Source organism: Gopherus flavomarginatus, chromosome 2, assembly GCF_025201925.1.
Source record: "Gopherus flavomarginatus isolate rGopFla2 chromosome 2, rGopFla2.mat.asm, whole genome shotgun sequence".
NCBI classification, from domain to species: Eukaryota; Metazoa; Chordata; order Testudines; family Testudinidae; genus Gopherus; species Gopherus flavomarginatus.
This window is the reverse complement of record NC_066618.1, coordinates 225,901,364-225,928,115: the sequence shown is the minus strand read 5'-3', so window position 1 is coordinate 225,928,115 and position 26,752 is coordinate 225,901,364.

The window sequence follows — 26,752 nt, the reverse complement described above, 5'->3', positions numbered from 1 at the left end:
AAGATATTGATGGAAGCCATGGTGCCTGTGGAAACAGTTGGGTTCAGATTTGACCTGGTAATGGTCATGGATATTCACTCTTTAGTAATTATGAACATGCAGCACACGTGGAGTAACCTTGGAAATGAAGAGATTTGTTGGAGTACAGTATCTGGTCTAAAATACAGTTTTATGTAATATAGATGTGTTACATTATGTTGTCTGCTGTACAACATTATTTCTCTGTCGTGTAATCATTCATGCCAGTGTGGCATACCACAACATGGAGCATTAGTAGTGCCATAGCTTGTTCAGCAACATGTGCTATGAAGAGCATAAATGTTCAAGGTAGCAGAAGTGGTTGGGAAATGGGGAAAAAACACAAAAAGTCTCAAATGTTTGAATTTACTTCTATTTTGCAGGATTCAAATGGACCAGTTAATTTTAAAATTATGTTTAATTAATTTTTATTGACAATATTATAAACAAATGTATTTACCAAAAACAGGGTTTTTCAATTAAACACCTTTTCATCAAAAAATGTTGACCATGTGATGCATGCTCACTTTCTGGTAGATGTTTAGGCCCCATTTCAGTATTTTGCTGACTTGGGACCCTAATGTGCTGAATGAGGGTGGCAGGCATTATCAACCACTAATGTGGAATGGTAATCCCTCGGTGTTCCAGGACACTATGTTTTCAGTTTGACATAAGTTGTAATTATCAGAGTTTGGCAAGCTTGGGGAGAAAAACCACCTGGCAAGCAAACTCACTTTAAAAATTAAAGGAATTTTCCAAATTTGCTAGAATTGCAAGCCTAGACATACTGCAGCTTAATTGCTAGTCAAATGAAGAAGAAGCAATTACACACCAAAAAGGAACATTTGAGAGCTCACCAAATGTAGCTATGATGTGCATTTACTTTTTTTTTTGTGGCAGGAGTGTGGGGAAATCAGTGAAGCACTCAGCTGCCATGGCAATGGGCAAATAAAATAATTACAATTAATATTCCAGGGACTACAGTTATGAAATTTGTGCATGTCATTGCTTCCATCTATCCTCTTCACTCTAGTTTTAGTAGAAAGGCAAATGTGCTCTTTGAAATTCAACCTGCATTTCCTTCTCTGCTTCTTAGCACTGTTCTGATGTGCATGTGCTAATTATCAGTAGTAATTATTGATACAGAGTGAAATCCTGGCCCATTGAAGTCAGTGGCAAAACTCTATTGACTACAATAGTTGTGCTATAGATCAAGTCCTCCAGAAAGTGAAAAGATGCCTCACTTTCTGTATACTCTAGATGCAGTCTTTGGTTTTCTGGGACACATAAGGAAGCCCAGGACACAGAAGTCACAGGCTGCAGCAGATACACAGCGCAGTACAAAGTTGTGTTTCTTCATTTCTATACGTAATCCCTGTTCATAATAAATTATTTCTCATGACACCGGTCTGCTTATCAGTAAGATACTACAGGAATCAGTATTGTACTCACGATGTCAGAAATGTGCAGGGCCTCTGCAGATATCTAAGACATAGTCCCTGTCCCAAAGAGCTTGTCTGGTTATTAAAGTGTTACAGTCACGCACTACTTCAAAGAGGAGTTTTCAATGTTCTAGTGCAAAATACATTCTCCTTGCCTCCCTTCCTTAGTTGATTAGTGATACACATAATCATCCAGCCTCAGGCATGCCCTGTAGCTACCAAAACAATCACTTTCAGACTATGCTCACAAAACAGAAATCTCATTCTGAAAGCATTGGAGGCCTATGCAAAAAATTCGTCTGAAGCCTCCAGGCACATTGAACTGTCCTGTGGATGTGAAATGAGAAGAGATTGCTGAACAGACTACCTGGAATTCAGAAGAATTGGATCTGATTTTCCATGGTTTCTCTCTATATATATTTTATTGAGATTATATATTACACACACACACTTCATGGCTCCTATATATCCAGGTAGATCAAGTCAGATATGTGCTGGCTGAAGTTCGGTTATAAAAGGCAAAACCGGGATTTCCATGCCTTTCTATATATATTTGCAAGTGTAATTTGTTTTATTTATGCAACTTATAACTATCTGCCTCTTAAATATTACAAATGTTCAATATCCCCTCCAAAGCAAACTAGGTAAAAGGAATGAACTGTTACCATTGCAATTCTAATTGTCACTAACACAAAGGAGCCTCATCATACTGCTCAAAGGAGATTCTTTGATAAAAATCAGTCAGTATATTTATTTCCTTTGTTATCTCATGGAAAATATAGGCCAAGGACCATGGATGTTTTTTCCGTTATGTGAATGACAATGTCATTTACTGGACTACCAAAAGGCAGTCATAAGAAAAGTCAAACATATTCTGAAAATTTTCTTTGACTATTGAAATAAAGCCTGAATCTTTAGTCACTGTAGAGAAATAGATTTTTAAGGCCGGAAGGGACCACTAGATCATACAGTCCAGTGGTGGGCAACCTACGGCCCGCCAAGGTAATCCGCTGGCGGACTGCCAGACAGTTTGTTTACATATGCACTGCTGCCCGCAGCTTCCATTGGCTGGGAATGGCAAACCGTGGCCACTGAGAGCTGCGGGCAGCAGTGCAAATGTAAACAAACTGTCTGGTGACTCGTCAGTGGATTACCCTGACGGGCCGCGCGTGGCACAGAAGCCGCAGGTTGGCCACCACTGATCTAGTCTGACCTCCTGTCTGACACTGGCCATCGAATTTCACCCAGTAATTATTACTTCAAATCCATAACTTCTGCTTGGACTAGAGCATAATTTTAAAAAGACATGCAATCTTGATTTAAAGATTTCAAGTGATACAGAATCCACTACGCTCCATTGTAAATTGTTCCAATGGTTAGGTCACCTTACCTGTTAAAAATGTGTGTCTTATTTCCTGTCTGAATTTATCTAGCTTCACCTTCCAGCCATTGAGTCTTTTTATGCCTTTATCTGCTAAACTAAGTACCTCTACTATCTCAAATCTTCTCCTCACGAAGACCTATTGCCAACAAATTGTATCTATTTTCTTGGCCTCGAAGATCTAGTGTCTAGTTCTCCTCTCAGTTACACTGGTGTAATCAGTAGTAACTCCTTCCTTTGAACTCAGTGCAATTACAATGAAGTAGGTGAGATCAGACTCCCCTCTAAGTGTGACTGCCTACCTCCCATTAATATTAGTTGAAGTTGTGTGTCTATATAGGAGCAGGCCACTTGATCTCTAAGGGCCTGTTTTAAAATCAGAAATTCAAGGCTAAAAATTCAGATGAACAGGAGCAGTATCTTGTACCACACCACACTGTTCCTTTCCCCCTCCCTCCCCCCACTTCGCACAATAGTTTCAATGTAGATTGAACTCCACATTTCTTTGCTTTTGTGAGTTTTAAATGAGTACCTAAAAATCCCATTTATGCAGTGGTTTTGCACCCTAATATGGAGTCAACAGCAATTGCTTTTGACTTCTTTTTTACTGTCTACCTGCGAAAGAAAGATTCTGTTCAGTGCTTATTCTTACTTCAGTGGATGCCGTAGTTTCTCACAGTGACATTTTCTTAAGGTCAAATAAAATCCTAGGGGCCAAATTCAGTGCTGCTGCTGACTTACATCCTGTTTAACTCCATTATTTTTAATGGGATTGTACAGGATGTAAGTCAGGACTGTGGTTGGCCCTCAGGCACAGAAGTTATACAAAGAGAGAGTGGCAGAGGAAGCAGAAAGGACAGCCTTTAACAAATTAGATTTTTAGCTGACTAACCATTTATGGCAAATTAATGGCTGAAAAAGTATTCTATTTTTCAGTTGTCCATTCTTTAAAATCTCTTTGCACCCATCATGGTAAAAACATATGTTCTACAATCTACAGACTTTCTTGGCATAGCTGATAGATTTTACTTAGCTTGTTGATTTATTGTCTTGGTGATCTTTTCTTTTGCCTTAGCAGTTCAAGATGTCTCTGGTGACATAGCTCTTGTCAGTCTGGTACCTAAAAGGCATTTTGTAGAGTTTTTTGGGGGGTTGTTTGTTTGTTTGTTTGCTTTGTTTTGGGAGGGGGTTAGGGATTTTTTTGTTTTTTGGATGGGTTTTTTTTGCTCCCTCCACCAAAATAGCAATGATAATTTAATGGTTGATAGGGCATACATTAGCCTGAAGCCTGGATCAGGTGACATTCACATGAAATCTTAGCCCCAAAACTAGGTCTCTAAATCCCTGTGTAATTATAGCTGTCAATATGCTACTTAGTGCGTAATGTATCCACCATCTCTTATGTAACAGTTAAAAGTGTTCAGCCTGATCCTCAGCATGTGGACTTGAAGCTGGTGTATGGTAAAAAGAGATTTCCAGCACTCATTATTTAAGGTTGTCTTTACAATGCTGGTTGTAAGATAATGGACTGTGCTTTTTCCAATTTAATGTTCTACTATATATTGTACTGACACTGTCTCGGTTTAAAATATGAATCTTATCATTAGTTATTTTGATAGCCTTAAATTTCTTGCAGATGAACTCCAGTTATTTCTAGTTATGTTTCTCTTTGTTATCCTTGCCAGCTATACCAGTTAATACATTACAGCATTGCAGACTTATAGTTTGTGGATCAAGAACAGATTGTGATGCTTCCTTTTGAGATTAAGTTCTAATAGGTCAGTACCTAACAAGCTGAAGCCAGTAAACCATTAGCAGACCCAAAGGAAATCATTCTAGAGAAACGTTCAGTTGTAAGATCACTAATTGATTAGATTGTTAGTATCGCTTTCGGTCCCTGCGTGGCATATGCTCATGAAGGCCACTTCCTAAAAAGGGTGTGATATTTTCATTCTGAATTTGAGTGCTGGTATATAATAAACTGGATTTTAAAATGAAATAATGCAATCTTTTCTCATGTGTTGTGTTGTCTGTTTACTGTACCTGAAGATGCTGGGTTTGCTCCACAAACTAAAGACCCACAGTGTCTAAGCTTTTCTGGTGAGACAGGAATACAAACCATCTGTTTTTCGGAGAGGACTGTTAGGGGGCTGCTCATATCACTTCCAAATGGACAAATAGGTTAGTGCCAATTTTTTTTTTGGTGGGGGGGTGGATTGAGGGAAACCTCTTTTCCTGAAGTAAGCTTGCATGTGCCAAGTTGCAGCCTTGGAATTTTTACAGCTGAATTCTGAACTCCTGACAATAAGGGTTTACAATGGAAATGTTGCCAGACCCTTAACTGTAGCGACGCCACTATAATATTTATAAGTACATTATACTCTTTCCAAACATATGTGCTTATTACTTATGTCTCCGCTTCTGCCTCTCTTCTAGGGGACCTTTCTGTATAAACAAAACAGATTAGCTTACTTATACTCAGAAATGCTAATTGCTCTATGTCTCTATCTGCTATGCAAAAGTCTGTCCAAATAGCCAAAAGAAGATTCCTTCCCTGCATTTTACGCAGCAGCAACTCTTTACAATGCATAAACTTCCTTTTCCACTTTGCTCTCCTCTACATTAGTAAATCTGTCCATCTTGCTAGTATTTTTAAGATTCTTGTTTTAGAAAATGTACATCTAAGTTGGATGGGCCACTGACTTAGAGACAACCTGTGCAGCCCATCTTTACAAGATCTGACAATTTGGTCCTCCCTAAGTAAACAGAGAGAAAAAAAATGGATACATAAACAAAAAGATACTTGCAGCACTGACAGTTTGTCCAGTCCAGCAAAAGCAGGTTCCCAAGGAAAGTGATTGCTTAATAGTGATGGGAACTGACAGGGATTTCCTAGTTCTTCAGTGCAAGACTCAAAGCAATTTGATTCTTCGCACAAATTCATCCAAAGCTGTTGATCAATTAGACAGATGTGGTCTGGTGAGAAAGTGCTTGAAAGTAAGCAAACAAAACAAAAAACAAACCCACTCTTCTGTGCCAGATTTTTGGTGGATTCAAACTCATATATTTCCCCAGATAATCTGCAAATGACATTGCTATTATGTTGAAAGTACCATATAGATGGGCTGAGAAATTGGTGTTGAGATTAGGTTTTGGCTAGGGTTTGGGTTTAGGTCCAAGCTCATACTGAGGAACAATATGAGGAGATATGGAGCCAAATGTAATCTGATCATCTGAGATCCAACTTTTCTGGTGAGATTTTAGTCACATACCAATCAGCTTTTAAAAATATACTCCTTTCAACTTTGAAACCAAATATGTATGGATTAGAATCTGAAACCTGTCAAAATTCAAAGAGGTTCAGGTTAAAGGTTTGATTTTGGTTTGTTTTCGTGGGTTAAGAAATATTTCATCTGCTTTTTTATGTGCTTGGATAGCTCAGAAATAAAATTGTTTGGAACCAATACATGTATGTAGCCCTAGTGAGGAAAATGGCTTTGAAGTAACAAAGTGATTGCTAGAGCACTATGCATTCTGTCACTTGGCTCATGTAAAGCACTTTGTGGAAAACAACCTCTCTGGTCTGTCCGATGTTGATTTGGCTTCTCATTTGAGGAGTCAGATCAGAATTCTGCTGATCAGCACTTTTCCATCAAGAGCTAGCATGGAATCAACAGCAGGTCATACCACAGGAAAAACGGCCTTTTCAAAGATGCTGCTTATTACAGAACAAAGGGATACAGAGTGCTTTCTGCACTTTCTTATCTTTGCCATGCTTTTAAAACTTTCTAATAAGGGACTCCAATTTTTGATCAATGAAGTGAGATTTCTTTCCAGAAGATGTAACACATTTTATTGCCATAGACAGATCAGGGCTACCAAGATTAGGCCATTTCAAAATTGTACAACGAGTTGTTTGTAAGAGCTATATGATTATAATGGAGAATGATGGAGTGCTAGATGAAAGTATGTTCCTTATAATTATAATTCTGGGGACAGTGATAATATATTACCTGTGCGACATGTAAGCCACTGTTGAGTTACCTTCCATAAAATTACAAAAGCCCTATCATAACACATATATGCAAAAAAACAGAATTGAGATTGCTCTGGAAACCTTAAGGTGTGGTTCTACTCTAAAAGGTGACTATAGGTAACATTTTTAAAAAGCACCTAAGAGTACATCTACACTGCAATAAAAGCCCCATGGCATGGCCACAGCATAGGTCAGCTGACTCAGGCTCGCAGGGCTCAGGCTGGGAGGCTACATAATTGCAATGTAGACTTTCAGACTTGGGCTGGAGTCTGGGCTCTGAGACCCCATGAGTGCAGAGCATCTCAGAACCTGGGCCCCAGCATGAGCCCGAACATCTACACTGCAATTTTATACCCGTGCATCCCAAGCCCTTCAAGCCCAAATCAGCCTACATGGACTCAGAGTCGGCAGCACAATTTTTGTAGTGTCTTAGGAGTCTAAATTCTATTGATTTTCCATGAAACTTCATCTCTTAACAGTCTAAATCACTATTGAAACTGGGACTTAGACTTCTAAGTTATTTAGATGCTTTTGAAAATTTGACCCTGTGTAAAAATGACACCTTCCTTCTCACCAGAGCTGCTGCTGGTGTCTGTTGAGTTGCATCTCCTGACTTTAGTAATAAAAACAAGGATTTTTTTCAATTTTTTTAGCCCTTTCAATACTGCTGAACCAACAGAGTCTTCAGGAAGGAAACTGGACTCTATTCTTCCTTGTTCACCATCAACAGAATTGATAAGTACTAAGAAGAAGGCCTAACTAAAGACATAATTTGAAGATGACAGGATTCAATAGGTAAAAAGGAGGGGTGAGTTTGGCCTGTAGAGTCTTTACCACTGGTGGTGGTATGTGAGAAGAAAAGAATCCAAGCTGACTCTTAAGAGTCCAGAGAAAGTTTGCTGAGATGGCAGTTATTGTAAACTGAGTGAATTTGCTCTGAAAATCCTTGAGACACATCAAACAAGGAATTCTATAAAGTCCTTTTGCAAAGTAGAACTGCACATTAACCCTGAGTTTCATTCAACCTTAGTTTTGTATTGGCATCTTCTTGTATTTGATAAAGAATTTAATGTCTTCTTTCAGATTTGTGTACCATATAGAAAAAGTATTCTTGGGGATCAGTGGTGGCAGTTCGCATTCTTTATAATTACATGCAACCTCATTGCCTATGGTCAATCTCCCGAGCAGTGCTTATCTGAAAGGGGTTCCATTGATATGTCCAGCTTTGGGGGGCATATGGTGTAATTACATGGACCCCAACATACCCCTTCCCAATTCAAGCACTGCCCTTGGGCCATTCCGCCTCCATATCCAATCTAAAGCCTTCAAAATATTTGCACAATACATTAAATTCCAGTGTTTGGAATCTTGATACAAAACACTCCCACATTTTTGGGCAGTGATTCTGAAATCTGCCATCAACCACAGGTCTGAATTTCGTGATTAGAACTTCTCTCTCTAATGAGCCAAACCAGAGTCCTGACTCCCTTTAAACTCTGGAGGCCTGAATTAGTATCCCGGAGTGGGATCTGAATGGTGCAGCTTGGACTCATCTCAAATTAATTCTGCTATTCTTTCAAAAATGACTGATGACATACATTCTGTCAGGCCATACTAGCTATGGACACACTGTACTCTGACAACTGCAATGGGGAAAGTCAGAAATTCAAAAACTTTTAAGCAAATAGAAGGCTGAGGGGGAAAAAATGCCTACAAATAGGTTTGATGACAAGGAAAATCACATTAAAAAGAAACCCACATGAGGAAAACCAATTTTTACTTTGCTGTTTTAATTGACAAAGTCAGCAGTATAAAACAACCAGGTCATCCATCTATTCCTGCAGGAAAACCACTGGAGCCTTCAATATCATAGTGTCAGCTGCTTTTCTATAGTCTGATGGTCTGACCTCATGAGCTCAGAAATATGAACTCTGCTAAAAAAGATTTCTTTGGGTTCGCTAAGACGGTCTCCTGTTTTCTGTCTGTGCACATTGTGACACCTGCAGTCTGATAGAGCTGTTATTGCTCTAACTATGCAGACTAATTTAGGCCCTCTGGTTTCTAGATCTATGTTTGAGTGGCTGATTTTGAAAACAGGAAGCAAGTGCTGAAATATTAAAGAAATAATCTGGCAATCAATCCATTAAGAACAAGAATTCCAGCTTTTTTTTTTAATCAGAAATTGGACAAACAAACTTTCCTTAACTAACCCCTGACTGTACTTAATGCTGTAGGGAAGTGAGGGAAGAACATGATTTAAATGGTCTGAACTAGAAAATAATCAAGAAAAACAATGCTATTCTCTGGGGGGGAAGGGAGGATTTTTTTTTAAATTACAATAAATTTTCAAAGAAAGAAAACAGAAGATCATTTTGGCAAAACAATTACCCTCCCAAAAGTTAATACATTCATCATGCTGAATATTATTTTATAAAAATAATGGAGGCAAACATTATCCCCTTTCCCAGAAACTTTGCTGCAACATTACAACTTAATAATCAAGTGCAGAGGTGGTTTAAAAGAGGATAGTCAGATTCAGCTGAATGTAAGATACTAAGTAAGATTGATTTTTGTTCCACTGAGGTGTATGTTTACCACATCTGGGGGTGTTCATTTGTTTTGACAAATGACCATTATGCACTTCAGTCATAAGACTGTCTAAAATATTAAGTCAAATGAAGCAATTTATAGAAGCTAGCTGGAAAACAAACAGCCTAAAGCAGAAACCAGTGAACATTCCCCATGGCTAGCATTAAATCCATTTGAAGACAGTGGGCCAGATTCTGACCTCAGATATGCCTACATAATTCCACTGGCTAACTCAATGGGAATTCTATATGTATATCTGGGGGAGGATTTTTGCCCCGCTGAACTGAGCCCAAACTTTGAAGAGTGTGGGCTTGGCAGACTTATTGAACCAGATTCTTAGCTGATGTAACTCCACAACCTGGTGTCTTGATAATGAAATGTGACAGCACGCACATGTGATATCTTGTCACAAACATCAACACTTTCTGACTCATACCCTGAAAAGTCCTATTTTCTAGACTCCATCCTTGCTTCAGTGATGGAAGTGTGGGTTTGGCTTAGAGCTTGCCAAATTTGGTAGTCAGAACCCAACTCCAAAAATTCTAATTTGGGGGAGGGTATTGTTCACCCAATAATATGTATTCCAAGTTACATAAAGAGTCTTCTCAGCAGCACATAAGGCATTTCCTCCCACACCAATGCTATGAGAACAACTTGCATGAAAATGGAATTAATTTTAAGAACAATGAACATTTCCCCTTCCTTTCCCTCCTGTTTATAAGCCATCTTTGCTGTCAAAACAATATTCAATGGCCTGCTACACTGAAATATTTCTGTTTAAGCATGTGGCTGGATAGAGAGAGAGAGAGACACTCGGAAAACAACTTTCTTAAACAAATAAATAGCCTAGCTCGTGAACTTTATGCTCCTAATAATCTCTGCCATCATTAGTCACACTCAGTGTTTGACTAAAAAGCCTAAACAAGAAAAAAAAGGGGGGGACAGATGTGGAGGAGATGGAGGGTTGAAACAACCCCCTCTGTTCAGAACAGTTGAGATATGTTTACTGAAATTTGAATACACCTGTTCATCCCAGAGTAAGAGCCCAATCTCATGGAAAGACTTTCATTGATTTCAGTATCAGAGGGGGAGCCATGTTGGTCTGTATCCAGAAAAACAACAAGGAGTCCGGTGGCATCTTAAAAACTAACAGATTTATTTGGGCATAAGCTTTGGTGGGTAAAAAACCCACTTCTTCAGATGCATGGAGTGAAATTTAGAGATACAGGCAAAATATATATATTGGTAAAAACATATATATTTACCCACAAAAGCTTATGCCCAAATAAATCAGTTCATTTTTAAGGTGCCACTGGATTCCTTGTTGTTTTTATTGATTTCAGTGAGAGTTGAATCAGGTCCTTAAGGCTGGGGTGTGAATTAATTTATGAAAAGGAAAGATGTGACAGCATTGAGATCATGTAAAAGAGCCACCGTGTTTTACGAAATAACTCCCCACAACAGCATGACAACGCTTACAGCTGCATCCTAATATTACTGTCCACAGACCCTTCCATTCCATCACAGCTTTAACTCACGATAATATTAACAGTCAAGCATGCACATCAAGACAGTCTCTGCTCAGGAGATCTTACAGACTAGAGGGTAGACACAGAAAGGGAAGATGCATTGAAAGGTCAGAGGATGAGGTCACTTTATATTATGATATTTTATGATTTGTTTTCATTTATTGTTTCTCTGGGCCTGACAGAAGAAGTGGGTCTTAAGGAGGAGAAACTAATTAATTACTCTTTCAAGGAATTTCATGTCAGTGCACACACAGCTCCTATAATAAGCCTCAAATCTATAGTCATCCTTTCTTCACAGACAGAGCAGATTTAAATCCACTTGGAGAAACAGTCATGGTCCTCACCGAACACCGATATATTTTGTGCCTTGTCATGACACCATAATGGCCCTGATTTACAGATATAAGATACTAGAATCATAGAGCTAGCTCCATAGATTTTTTTCAAGGTTTTTTTTCAGGGGGGAGGGAAGGAAAATTGATTATTTCTGCTAGCAAAAATTGGTTTTTTTACTGGTTGTCAAACAGCGCTGTTTCATTGATAAAAGCCTGCTGTGCTGTTGTAAGTTTGATGAGGCAAAAAGGTCCACATGCTCAGGGCTAACATGAAGCAAAAGTGTTAATCACCAACTTGTGCGTATTATCAAGTTATAAAAAGAAGGATCCACCTGCACACTATAACTTCTGAAACTTCCCTTTTCACAGAACTTGAAAACCATAATGTAATCAGTCTGTCCCATTCAATGTTCTTTTATGAGGGAAAATTTGAGGGCTGATCTACATTGGGATCTCATGTCAGCATAGCTATGTTGCTCATTGGTGCGAAAAACCACACCCCTGAACACCATAGTTAAGCCAACCTAACCTCTCGCGTAGACAGAGCTAGGCTGATAGGAAAATTCTTCTGTTAACCTAACCATTACCTCTTGGGGAGGTGGAATACCTATGCTGACAGGAGAACCCCTTCTGTCAGTGTAGGTAGTGTCTACACTGAAGCACTACAGCAGTGAGGCTGTGCCGCTATCGCGTTTCAAGTGTAGACAAGACATGAATGACCAAAGGAGCTATGCAAACTGCTCAATGGAGATGTAATATAGAACTGGTCCTGTCCATCATTTTGAGCATCATTTTGGACTAATTGAGGTTCTGAAATCATTAGCAACATCTAAACAAATTCCCCACCCCATGATGATGACTCTATGGGCCAGATCCTCTACTGGTGTAAATCAGCAATGAAGCTATGCCAATTTACCCCAGTGGAGGATATGGCCCTTTGTGACCATCAACTGCTGGTGCTGTCTACACTGTTGCTGATACTGGGGATAGTCAGTCACATTTTCCTTCTATCACAGCATAGGACACTGATGATACCTGCCTATTGCATTGGGAAAACCAGAGAGAATCCACCAGCCACCCTCCTTATCCCTTCCTGTATCTTCTCGCCTTTCATTCCCAATGCTGCCCGTATAGCATGACTATGGCATTTGTGACACAACAGGATATCAATGCTTACAAGTTTTCACTTATGCTGGCCTCTGCATTTGGAATAGTTTCTTGATTCCTTTTCTCCAACCACCTTCTATTTCCCTTCTCAAATCCTACCTTAATACCCACCTCCTCCAGGAATCCTTCATACCTTGTGCTCTTGATCAGTAACTTCTATACCTCCCTTATCTGATTTGCACCTTGTCTTGTGCATCCACAGTTTCTCATCCTGTATCTTGCTTACCTGCCTGCAAGCCCTTCCGTAAAAAGAAAATGTTACTATATATTTGTAAAGCACTGTGTAAATCTGTGATACTGTATATGTGATGTTGTAATAAACCACAAAGATTTCTCTTCCATATTGTCGTGGGGTACACTAATCACTAGGTGTAGCTGGGTGGTCTTCCTGCTCCGGTCCTTGGAGAGGGCTGGGGCTGAGAGCCAATAAGGAGAGGCTGGGAGGCAGGCAATCAGGGCCAGGCTGGGCCCTATAAAAGAGCTGCCGGGCTAGAATGCAAACAGACTCTCTGGAGAGAGAAGGGCCCAGCTGCCTAGGGGCTGGGTACTGGACAGAGCAGTGCTGGGGAAAAGGACAAGAGGAGCTGGGAAGCTCCAGCCTGGCAAATCCCCAAGCTGAGGCCTTGGTCAAGGTCTAAACAGGTACTGGGTCTGCAGAGGTGTAGCCCAGGAATAGGCAAAGGCAGCAGGTCCTACCCCCTTGCCAGTGATGAGTGGCCATTATAGACTGCAGTGTACCCCAGGGAATGGGGGCTAGATGATGACTGGCAGTAGTCACTGGGGCAAGGTGGGTTTAGAGGGCTGGGGGTTCCCCTGGAAGGGTGGGCCCAGATTAAGGGGGTACTGCTGGGGCACAACCCTGAGGGAAGGTGCACCGGGGCCCGGGAGGGACACAGGGCCTAAGGCAGGTCAGACACCAGCCTGAAGGAGGTGCTCTGGAGTTGAGCTAATTCCCAAGATGACCAGCAGGAGGTGCCACGCCAGCGAGTCATTACCTGGCTACACTAGGGTCACCTCCTCCTGGCTACTCTGGGGATTAGCTCTTCTCACATCCAACAACCCCTTCTGCTGCTCATTCATGCAGAGAGAGTGAGTGGTGACAAGGTGCAACTCTGGGTGCTCTCTTTGTGATTTGGTTCTCCAGCCAGGTTATCATAGTCCTCCCCTTCCAAGGTGCTAAAGACTCACAGGATGAATTGTTCCAGGTAGTCTTCAGTTCCCCTGCCCTGACTCTGCCACTTCCCCAGTGGCTGCTATGGGAACTTGGGCCCATGCACTATTCCAGGTTCCAGCCCAGGGACCCTACAACCAGCAGCCAAGGTCTGCACAGTCCCAAACTTCACTATTGTTTTCCTGGGTCGCTCCTACTTTGCCTCTATCAGGCTCTGGGCATACCCTTCTATCAGGGCCAAGGCTTCTATTCTTCCACTGGTTTCCTCCTTTCCCTCTCTACAACTGGTATGTGGCTGTAGGCCTCTACACTGCAACCCTCATCTGCTGCCAACTCTTTGGCTTTATCATAGCCCCATCTGTTCCTTCTCAACTGGGCCCTTGTTCCAATCAAGGGTTGCTTGTCCAGTCTAATTCCTCTCAGGTGTGGCCTACTGTCATAAACAGATAGTTAAGGGTTAATGTCTCTTTTACCTGTAAAGGGTTAACAAGCTCAGTGAACCTGGCTGACACCTGACCAAAGGGCCAATTGGGGGACAAGATACTTTCAAATCTTGGTGGAGAGAAGTCTTTGTTTGTACTTTTTGGGTTGTTCTTTGTTCTCTCTTGGAGTTAAGAGGAACCAGACATGCAACCAGGTTTCTCCAGTCTTTCTGAAACAGTCTATCATGTTCCAAATAGTAAGTACTAGATAGAAGGTGGATTAGTCTTTATGTTTGTTTTCTTTATTAGCAAATGTGTATTTTGCTGGAAGGATTTTTTTTCCTCTGTTTGCTGTACTTATATCTTAGGCTAGGGGTGAGGGATTCCCTCTAGTCTATATAAGCTGAAGACCCTGTAAACATTTTCCATCTTCGTTTTACAGAGATAGTTTTTTACTTTTTCTTCCTTTAATTAAAAGCTTTCTTTTTAAGAACCTGATTGATTTTTTCCTTGTGTAAAACTCAAGGGGATTGGGTCTGAACTCACCAGGGAGTGGGGAGGGGGGAAAGAGAGAACGAGGGGGAAAGGTTAATTCCTCTCTGTTTTAGGATCCAAGGAGTTTGGATCAGTGTATCTCTCAGGGAAAGTCTGGGAGGGGGAAAGGAGGGGGAATGGTTTATTTCTCTCTGTTTTAAGACACAAGGGATTTGAGTCTTGGGTTCCCCAGGGAAGGTTTTTGGGGGACAGAAAGTCTACCAAAACACTATTTTTGGTTGGTGGCAGCATTATCAGATCTAAGCTAGGAATTAAGCTTAGAAGGGTACATGCAGGTCCCCACTTTCTGGACGCTAAAGTTCAAAGTGGGAATAATACCTTGACACCTACCAAGCTAATTGACCCCCTTCTCAGGCTCATTAACCCTTTCAAGGCTGGTATGGGTTGAATACCCCATCACATACATCCATCATAGCACTAATGGGCTGTCTGTTGTTTCTCCTTTTGCCCCTTCCCATGAAGCTCCAACACCCTGCTGCTGCTCTTCCTCCCTACCACCTTTGTGGATTTAAATCAGGTCAGAGCACCACAGACATGATTTTCATTGAAGGACAGATTCAGGAAAAATGCATTGAACAAAATATGGAAATGTATGCTGTCTTCATTGATCTAATAAAAGCATTTGACACTGACTAGAAATAGTATCTTGAAAATTCAAGACAATTTTGGCTGCTCTATCAAGTTAGTTAACATCACACATCAATTATATGAAGAAATGACTGGTCAAATACTCTCAAATGGTGGCCTCTCTGAACCATTCCCCATATCTAATTGGATGAAACAAGGCTTTGTTCTGACACCAATCCTCTTTGTTTTCTTCTTCTCAGCTGTTCCGAATTATGAAACTCACAACCTTCAAAAGGGCACAACATAAGAATCATAGAATATCAGGGTTGGAAAGGACCTCAGGAGGTCATCTAGTCCAACCCTCTGCTCAAAGCAGGGCCAATCCCCAACTAAATCATCCCAGCCAGGGCTTTGTGAAGCCAGACCTTAAAAACCTCTAAGGATGGAGATTCCACCACCTCCCTAAGTAACCCATTCCAGTGTTTCACCACCCTCCTAGTGAAAATGTTTTTCCTAATATCCAACCTAAACCTCCCACACTGCAATTTGAGACCACTACTCCTTGTTCTGTCATCTGGAACCACTGAGAACAGTCTAGATCCATTCTCTCTGGAACCTCCTTTCAGGTAGTTGAAAGCAGCTATCAAATCCCCCCTCATTCTTCTCTTCTGCAGACTAAATAATCCCAGTTCCCTCAGCCTCTCCTCATAAATCATGTTCTCCAGCCCCCTAATCATTTTTGTTGACCTCCGCTGGACTCTTTCCAATTTTTCCACATCCATCTTGTAGTGGGGGGGCCAAAACTGGACACAGTATTCCAGATGAGACCTCACCAATGCCGAATAGAGGGGAATGATCATGTCCCTCAATCTGCTGGCAATGCTCCTACTTACACAGCCCAAAAGGCTGTTAGCCTTCTTGGTAACAAGAGCACACTGTTGACTCATATCCAGCTTCTCATCCACTGTAACCCCTAGGTCTTTTTCTGCAGAACTGCTGCCTAGCCATTCAGTCCCTAGTCTGTAGCAGTGCATAGGATTCTTCCATCCTAAGTGTAGGACTCTGCACTTGTCCTTGTTGAACCTCATCAGATTTATTTGGCCCAATCCTCTATTTTGTGTATGTCCCTCTATATCCTATCCCTACCCTCCGACCTATCTACCACTCCTCTCAGTTTAGTGTCATCTGCAAGCTTGCTGAGGGTGCAATCCAGGCCATCCTCCAGATCATTAATGAAGATATCGAACAAAACCAGTCCCCGGACCAACCCTTGGGGCACTCCGCTTGATACCAGCTGCCAGCTAGACATGGAGCCATTGATCACTACCCACTGAGCTCAACAATCTAGCCAGCTTTCTATCCACCTTGTAGTCCATTCATCCAGCCCATACTTCTTTAACTTGCTGCAAGAATACTGTGGGAGATCGTATCAAAAGCTTTGCTAAAGTCAAGGAATAACACGTCCACTGCTTTCCCCTCATTTACAGAGCCAGTTATCTCGTCATAGAAAGCAATTAGGTTGGTCAGGCATGACTTACCCTTGGTGAATTTATGCTGACTGTTCCTGATCACTTTCCTCTCCTATAGGTGTTTCAGAATTGATTCCTTGAGGACCCACTCCATGATTTTTCCAGGGATTAAGGTGAGACTGACTGGCCTGTAATTCTCCAGATCCTCCTTCTTCCCTCTTTTAAAGATGGTCACTACATTAGCCTTTTTCCAGTTATGCGGGACATGTGTAAGGTATAGAACTGATGGAAAATTCTTCAGTCTCTAAGGGCTTACAGCCAAGACAAAAATCCTTGAGGAACTCCTATGTGAAGCCCTTTTTTGCAGATAACTGTGCTCTACTTAGTCATAGAGAAAGTGACTACAGCTTAACTTTGGCAAGTTCACAGAGGCAACTAAACAGCTTGGACTCACCATGAGCCTGGAAAAAAATGAAGTCCTCTTCCAACCAGCCCTATCAACTACTACAACTGAGCCAAACATCACCTCCGATGATACAAAACTAAAGAATGTCCATCACTTCTTACATAGTGTAGCATCTCAAGTGACAGTTCTGTGGATCAAGAAATATCAAACAGAACATGAAGGATAACCCATACTTTCAGACGACTTCACCCTAGGATACTCATCCAGCATACGATCAAACTGTCAACAATACTGCTGATATATAATGCAGCAGTAATTAGGTCCCTTTTATACGGGTGTGAAATATAGACAGTTTCCTGCAGATACTAAAAGCAACTTGAAAAATTTCTTATGCGCTGTCTTCACTTTTCTGAAGGTCCTCTAGCAAGACAATACGTCAAACATTAACATCCTTGAAAAAGCAAAAACAACCAGCATTGAGGCAATGATTATCAAAGCTCATTAGATGGACAGGTCATGTTATCAAAATAGGTGATGATAGGCTCCCCAAAAAAAGTCCTTTATGATGAGCTAAAACTCAAAGTGCAGAAAGGACAGTCAACATAAATACTTCAAAGACACCTTTAAGCAGAATCTCAACTCATGCAACAAAAATATTGACAACTTCAAAGATACAGACAAGGACACACGTGAATGGAGAGCAACTATCAATACAGGTTAATAAACGCTTTGAGAAAGACGGATGTCAAAAATGGTTTAAAAAAGGACCAATTGTCAAGCCAAATCTTCAGTGGGAGCCTACACATTCCTATGTGACATCTTTTCATGACCTTGTCCCTTGTGGATCAGACTATACAACCACAAGAGAACACATGAGTTGCCATGGTGTCATTATTGGCTATGACAGACAGCCATACCACCTTTATTCAGGAGTTCTTTGTCACGAGAAAATTGTAGAGAGGACATATTATTAGACTATTCCTCTCCAAAATCAGCAACAGACAGAATCCTTTTTCAGCTTGTACCCCAGCTTCTTGATCCAGATTGCTTTCTCATAATTAACATTCTCTCACAGATCAGGCACAGTCATGTAATAATTCCTACTAGATAGAAGTTAACTGATGTGCTACTTGAATCTCCCCGAGACATTTCAGCATGGGCCATATCCTGAAGACTATATTCATTTTTTAGTCCTCCCTTATTCAGCCAGACTCCAACTGAAATATGGCAAAGATTCCTTTCCCCTCCCCCTTTTTTTAACACATGGAAACCAGGAAATTTTACCATTTTTGCCAGCGGTGCAAATTTTTTCACACAGCTAAGGTGGAGTAACTTTAACCACCCAAGAAGTATAATTATCACCCTGAAATACACTGCCTGGAATGTATTATTGCTGTCATGAAATGGAATTTATACATAATATGGAAACAGTGAGCCCCATGGATTTACTGGACATTATTGGCATGGCTGTGACATCAAGGATAGCCAATCTCAAACTGAGCCCAGCATTCACAATAAGTCATTTCATAATTCTAACAAATAGCAAATGTTATAACTATGTATTTTTAAGATGTCCCATTGATTTATCAGTGAATACTTTGTACACTGAAGAGTCCTGCACAGTATAATGAGGTTAATGTAGAGAATTTGAAGACAAGACATTTGTTAGTGCAGCTTGGTTACTGCATTTCAGGGGGTGTTTTACAACAGCATTGCTGAAGTAAAACATCACAATAGAATAAAAACATTTCAAATGATTATTTCTGATGAAAAGTAATGAATTCTTGGGCTACCTTGGCATCTCTGGGTGTCAAACTACAGCTGTATTCACTGAAGGGGAATAAACTACTGCATTCTTCTGCTAAAGAAAACAGACCCCGCTCTGTGCTTACACCAAGTCACAATATGCATACTTAAGCACATTAGTCTTTTTTAAATATATGTAGTGGTTCTGCATTGATACCAGAACATAGGTGCAGAGCAATAAAAGCTTCCAGCTCACCATCACCAACCAGACCTCACCACAGATTAGGCCCAGCGTAAGTGTTGGAACCATGATGAGTTCTGGCAGGTTGGCATCCGGCAGTTCAACCCCTTTTACAATTAGTTACAAGAAATTCCGTGCAAAAACATCTCATTGCCTGGGTCAAAGTACCTCGCTAGCATAGTTATAATCTTAATCCTTTCAGTACCCTAGCAATTATGTTGCTTGTTAGGCAACTGCAAGTTTCCTTTCTGACCCTTCTTGACCTTTTCTTTTTTTTTTAACTCTACATAAGGTCCTGATGTAAATCTCATTGAAGTCAATGGAAAGACTACCATTAACTTCAAAGGATCAGGCTCTAAATGAGATTGATTTTAGATCAGACAAAAGAAATTTGTAGGACTTGAAAGCGCTCTATCATTCTGAGCAGATAACAGAGATGCTTCTTAACAACGATTTACTCTTCCAAATGAATTGAGCAATAACAGATTATTGTAATGCCTTGCTACTAATCAGGACCGGCTCCAGGCACCAGCTTATCAAGCAGGTGCTTGGGGCGGCAACTCCAGAGTGGGGCAGCACTTTCAGGCATTTGGGGGCAATTCGGCAGAGGGTCCCTCACTCCTGCTCGGAGCGAAGGACCTGCCGCTGAATTGCCACAGATCGCAATTGCGGCTTTTTTTTTTTTTTTTTTTGGCTGCTTGGAGCGGCAAAACCCCTGGAGCCGGCCCTGCTACTAATTATGACACGAGACTATTCACTTGGATATCGGGAACATCTAAAGGAACCCTCAGAAAACAATTCAATCATTTGAGTGCCATGTATCGTCTCTAGAATATGGGGCAAAATGCACATTCACTGTTGCTCCATATACATTTACACTTCGGAGAAGTTTAGCTGCAGCAATGAACCACCATGAAGAAGCTATTTTTACAAACAAGGTTAATGCATATAGTTCACAATGTGGGCTTAATGGAAGACAGACTATCTTGTGCTTGTGATTTTTGTGGGAGATGCCTGAATGCTAGACTAATACAGAGAAATTTTACAGTGACCTAATACAATATCCTACCAAACAGATATGTGCTCTAACACAGCGGTTCTCAAACTGTGGGTCAGGACCATAAAGTGTGTCACAACCCCATTTTCATGGGGTTGCTAGGGCTGGTGTTAGACTGGCTGGGACCTAGGGCTGGGTCTGAAGCCCAAGCCCCACTGCTAGAGTGACCAGATTGTCCCAATATTTAACCTTTTATCTGTGTCCCGATCAATGTACGATCGGGACACCGTTTGTCCTGATATCAGGTAAGGAGGCAAGTGGGAGGGAGGCGCTGACCCCGTGGGGAAAGCACCCACGGGGGAAAAATTGCAGCCAAGCTCCCTCGTCCTCATCTCCTTCTCCCCCTCTCCACCAAGCGCACCACATCCCCACTCCTCCCCAACTCCAGCACTTCCCTCCACCTAACAGCTGTTTGGCAGTGCTTAGGAGTTTCCAGAAGGGAGAAGGGAGGAGCAGGGAATGCGGCATGCTCAGGAGAGGAAGCAGAGAGGAGGCAGGGCAGGGGCTGGGACTTGGGGAAGGGGGTGGAATGAGGGCAGTGCAAGGACAGGAAGAGGCAGGGGGGTGAGCACCCACCTGGCAGAGGGGAATTTGGAGCCGTAGGCGTGAGTGGCAGGTGGGGGAGTGAAAAGGCGAGTGGTGGGTGGGCAAGTGTGTGGGGAGGCAAGCGGTGGGTGGGGAACTGAGGAGGGATGCAGCAAGCCAGCAGCAGGCTGGGGGATGAGGAAGGGTGCAGGGCGGGCGGGGCGAGCGGGAAGGGAAGGGGTGGGACCTGGGGAAAAGTGAGAGCGGAGCCTGGGAGGAACGAGGGTGGACTCTGGGCAGAGCTGATGGCACCCCAATGTGTCCCAATATTTTAGAGTGGTGATCTGGTCACCCTACCCACTTCCCAGGGATGAAGCCTGAGCCCCACCATCTGGGGCTCAGGCTTCAGCTTCAGGCCTCCTGCCCAGGGATGAAGCGCTTGGTCTTTGGTTCCCCTGCCCAGGATGGTGGGGTTCAAGCTTTAGCTTTGGCCCTGCCACTCAGGATCAGTAGGGCTCAGGTGTACCTAGGCTTTGGTCCCACCTCCTGGAGTCGTATAGTAATTTTTGTTGCCAGAAGGGGGTCACAGTGCAATGAAGTTTGAGAACCCCTGCAACAGATATGTGCTGGCACGTTTTGATAAAACCTTGTTAGCCACAAATGCTGAAGTGCACAACCATTTTTTTTTCAGAATTAGAGATAGATTCAACTGAAATACAGAGGAAGTTTGGACCCAAACTCTGTGGTTGGCCCCTGTCTCTACAATAGGTCAAACCAAAAGTCTGGATCACAAACACAAACCTCCTCTGAATGTTGGGGAAGTTCTGATCTGGAAGACAGACCTAAAGTCTAATGGACTCTGGCACATCTCCAGACCAAATCTAGCCTTTGTTCATCATACCCCAGGGATCAGATTCCAAGGCACTTCCATAGACCCCATTTTTCCCCCTGAATAAAAACTTATGCTCAGGACAGCACATCTGCATAGTCAACCATTGCAATTTTGGAGGGCTTGCAGAGGCAGGGAGTTGGTGAAATTCAGTTCTCCTCCTCACCATCAGCTTCTTTGTTTCTTTCTAACAATATTAGTCTCCTTCCCCAACTTCATCATTCCCCAGGAATGGGAACAGAATAATATACACAAATTCAGCAGCCCTTTTAAGGGAATATTCTTAGCAGAGGGGATGCTGTTCCATACTACTGAGCTATGGAGGCGTTCCTTTAGAAGAATCAAGAAGCAAAATGTAAATGAGATTTAAATTAAGGGCGTAAATTATTGGTCGCAACCTGAAAAGGGTCTTCATGCCTACCACAAGTGGACTAGGTGACCCTGTTTAATCCTCATTATTATGAAAGTCTCACTTTTTTTTAACGATTTGTTGAGAACTTTAGCTAACAGAAATATCAAATTAAACTAAATGGATAAAAAGTGCAACATATTGACTACAATATTGACCTTTTCTTGTAAAACTGCTGGATAAAGCCCATAATGTATTGCATCCATCGTTAGTTTTTTAGAAGCATTAGGGCTAAAATAATGTGTCTTGTTTATCATTCTCTTCTCTAGCTGGCAGCTCTCCTACTTCCTTTCTCCAGATGGAGGGGAAGGTGAGCGGCTGCTTTGCATTGTCTGGCAGGGCATGCCTGTCCCCTTGGATATAAAATGCCTTCCTACAGACAGGAAAAAAGCCTTTCAGCAGACAGGATATACAGTAAACCCCACATAAAGTTTATTTTGATGTCATTAATTGAGGAGACTCATGAAGGACATAACTTTATGCTTGCTGAGCCTGCTGTGGCATACTTCAGTCCTGAGGGTGGCTGCAAGCCCAGTACAGGCAAGAAACAAGGAACAGACAGAAGAATCCTTCCTAAGTGAGTAAAGAATGCTGATGTACGAATGCAAAACTCATTTGGTACATGTTGGGTGCTTAGAGCTAATGCTCCCATATACAGGGGAAGAGTTTGCTTTATGTGGTGTGGTCCAGTTGGCATTAGTGATACAGCAGCTGGCTGATATAATCAAGCAAGCAATGACATTTCAAGGTCCTCTCCACAAAAGGTTGGACTGTTTTATCAGGCCATATTGTCTTTTCACATATCGGCTCCACAAGCCAAATTGACCCTGGGATATAGAGTTGTAACTTTCATTGAAGTCAATAGGGGCTGTACGGCCTCATGTCAAGGCTGAAGTCTTCTTGTCTGAAGTATTTTAACTGTTGATAACAAAGGAAGTGTCATCTCTTATTCTCTTTGAATTCCTTTCTGCCTCTCATTCAATATTCAGGTAAAGCACTATGAAGTGAGGTTTTGTTAAAAGCCTGAAAATAAGGCCAGGTTTACCATAGTGTTCTACCAGTCACATGCCAAGTTACCAGCTGCTGTAGAAACCAAAGCCTGGTGTCATGAGCAGAGTTTTGGGGATTCAGGGCTAACCTGTATACAGCCTCTGAGTCAAGGGCTTTTCTGATAGTTCTCTCTTAATGTGGAGATTTTCCTGTTTGAGTAGGTCACTTGCAGTGCAAGTGGGCTAGGTGACTCTAGCTAACCCTCATAATAAAAAGAGATTACTTCACTCACCTTCTCTCTCTCACAGCCTGAGTCCAACACAGCTACAACAACACTGCATATGTATTGTTATTAAAACATTTGGGGAACTTGCTTCCCTGACAACTTTCTCTCAGCACAGAGCTTGCCCCTACCTGATCTTTCTAACACTACTCTCGCTCAATACAACACTTGCCCTATTTCAGGTCCTCAGTAAAGGATCATGACTCATTTTTACAGTCTTAGGAAGTATGGGCTCCCCAGTTGCATCCCATAAGATGGACAGCAATCAGCCTTTCAGAGCAGCCACACAGGACAAGCGTTTCCACTGGGTACCTCCACTCTAAGGCAACATTAGGGCAGTACTAGAGACAAGATGGAAATCAGCTTGGTTTCATGGGATGGGGCAGATGCTTGCTTACCTTTCTCATTTTGTGTCTGTGTTTGAGTCTCTTCTAATTCCCATCAGAGGTTGCACCACCCAGTCCTCTTGATAGTTTTGTTCTGCCTTCCTATATGTTTTCAACCCCTTCCATTTGGGAGTCCTCTGGGAATATGATCCCCCCTGAAGGAATTCTCAAGAGAGAGACACATTCCGCAATACAGCATGTAGGGAGAGGCTTGCTTTTACAGTTTACATATGGAGAAGCCCCTGAAAGCTCTAAAAAACTCCTGGACCAAGCCACAACTAGCAGGAGTGTCACAACTTGGATACTAGCACTTGCTTCACCATTGTGACAAGAGCAGCTTTGCAGAACACCTGCAAATATTTTATGGCCACTATTTGCTATCCCCCTGTTTTATTCTTTCTTCAAAACCTCCAATGCCACAGCTTAATTAGTAGTTTTCAGCACCCTTCTGCTTTCTTAGTGATCCTTAGACATTATTTCATGCATCTCAGCATGTTAGGATCAGTGTATGCCCACGTCCTATCAACCCTTGCATCACAAGCAGAAGATGTGGCGACTACAGTGTTTACAGTATTACAAATGGAAAGAGCTTCAGTATAAGCAAACTGTATTTAGGCAATTTCCCAGCTGGACTGCCAAACTAACCAACAGATCAAACACTGACAGAAACTGAATCACTACTGTGAAAAGTGCATAGACAGTTCTACAGTGCAATCAAGAAAACAGGAATCTCTGTGGTTATATTTGAAATCAGGGCTTATATGTCTGTTAGCTAAAAGGCCGAAAGTGAAGCAGCTGAAAGGAAAATGGAAGCAATGAAAGGAAAGAAAAAAGAAAAAGAAGGAGCGGGAGCATGTAAGAACAGCTGGTAAAGTCAAAGGCCTCAATCCAACCATTTACTTATGTGCTGGCTGCTTGTAGACTTCACTAGGACTCTGCCCAGGTGCAGTGGTCCATTACTGTGGCTTTTAGGATCATGACCTAAATTATAAATGGCATGGTAAGGCTTCCATGTGGCAGTGAGTGTGAGAATGACTCTATAGCCTGATAGTTAAGTCATTCACCTGGCAGCAGGGTGGCATTCTGCTCCAATGAATATATACTTAGCTGAAACTGCAATTTTTCAGCGAATAAATTGTTTGCCTGGAAAAAAAATTTGCCCAGCTCTTGTTCAATAATCATTCTGGGCCCAAGGGGCTTGAAAGAGATCCTTTGTACTCAGTGATGCAGGTCTCAGCAGCCTCTATATAACAGAACATGGGCTTCTGCAGAGGCCCTTTCCCAGACTTCCTGTCTGGGAAACTAACATACTTGAAGTACAGTTACCAATACCACAAACCCCCTTGGAGCCCCATTGAAGTCAATGGAGCTCTATGTGGGTGCAAGAAATGCAACAGTGTCAGAGCGGGACCTAAAAAAGGAGGTATAAAAGATATACTAACCTATATGTTTAACAATATATAAGTATTATATATTAAGCCAATATTTAAAATAATACCTATCTCTTGTATAGCACTTTTCATCTGTAGATCTCAAAGCACTTTACAAAAGATGTCAGTAGCATTATTCCCTGGATGGGGAAACTCAGAGACAGAGCAGTAAAGTAACTTCCCTAAGATCACTTAGCAAACTACTGGTAGAACCAGGACTTGAACCCAGGTCTCCTGGAATCAAAGCCACCCCCTGTTTACTGAACCATGATGCTGCTCTAAACCTGTATTTACATGAGCCTAGTCTGATGTGAAGTTACCTATTCTGGTCTCTCAAGTCAAGGAACACACATTTTCTAAGTAACCTTTCCTGACAAGATTTTTATGAATATTCCTCTTCAAATAATCATACCATGAAAACACAAGTGAATTCACAGACATACAACTCCATTTAAATAATGTTATACTGACAGAACCTGACACAAAGCCTGGAAATTCAGAGTTATGGTTGGCATCTCATGCTGAACTCTAGTCACTGTGTCTTTTATTTTCCACATGAGCATTAGTGACAGCCTTAAGTATGGATTTCCTTGCTCTTTCAGCTTGTGTCACAACCTTCACATTATTTAAAGATTTTTCCTATGAATAGCTACAGAACCGGCTGTATCATTATGTTGTCATTAGAGCTTGTCATATTGCTACTTCTAAAATAAGATCTGGCAAATAAAATAAGAAATAGTCTAGAATTTGGGCCAAAAAGCTAATCAAATCCAAATTTTTCAGGATTTATGGAAAAGAGAGGTTTTGGAGGTGGGAGGAGTTGTTCTTTTTTTTTTTTTTTTTTTTTCGTGCCTCCCTGAACTTTCTGCTTCTGGACAGAACTAGAACGGTAAGTTCTGAACTACACAAAAAAACTTTCTCACATTGCCTCTTTTGCAGACATGAGTAGCTTAGACAACGGGCAGCCATTGGAACCAAGATGATGTACAATGTCAGTTCACTCACTGTATCACACAGTATTTTATATAATTACTATCACCTCTTTGAAATAACCTTCATCTCCATACAAACCCTGGTTTTACTTTGGGCCCTGATCCTGCAATTGCACCTGTGCAAAGCCTCAAACGTAATAGGGTTCTATGCAGCAGCATGGCTTCACCTGCCTGGAGGCAGCTGCAGGACTGGGGCCATGGTCAGAACAGGAAATCAAAAGGAACCAGTGATTGCCTCATACCACTGAAATCGTTTCAGCTAAAACCACCTTTGTTTTAGAAAGGGAAGAAGCTTTACTGTTTTGCAGGAGCATTTGCCTAAGCCACTCCTCTAGAGTCGAATTCTGCTCTTAGTTACACCAGTGTAAAGCCAGAGTAAAATCAATGCATTGGAATAATTCTATATTTATACCAAAGTAACTGACAGCAGAATTTGTCTCTTGGCAAACCTTTAACCATGTGTATAATTTTGTTTACATGAAAATTCCCATTGACACTGTGGCCATGAATACTTGTGTGTACCAGACCTATGTATATGTATTTCTTGATGATGATTCTTTTAAATCTATGGAGATACACCTATCTCATAGAGCAGGAAGGGACCCTGAAAGATCATCAAGTCCAGCCCCCTGCCTTCACTAGCAGGACCAAATACTGATTTTGCTCCAGATCCCTAAGTGGCCCCCTTAAGGATTGAACTCACAACCCTGGGTTCAG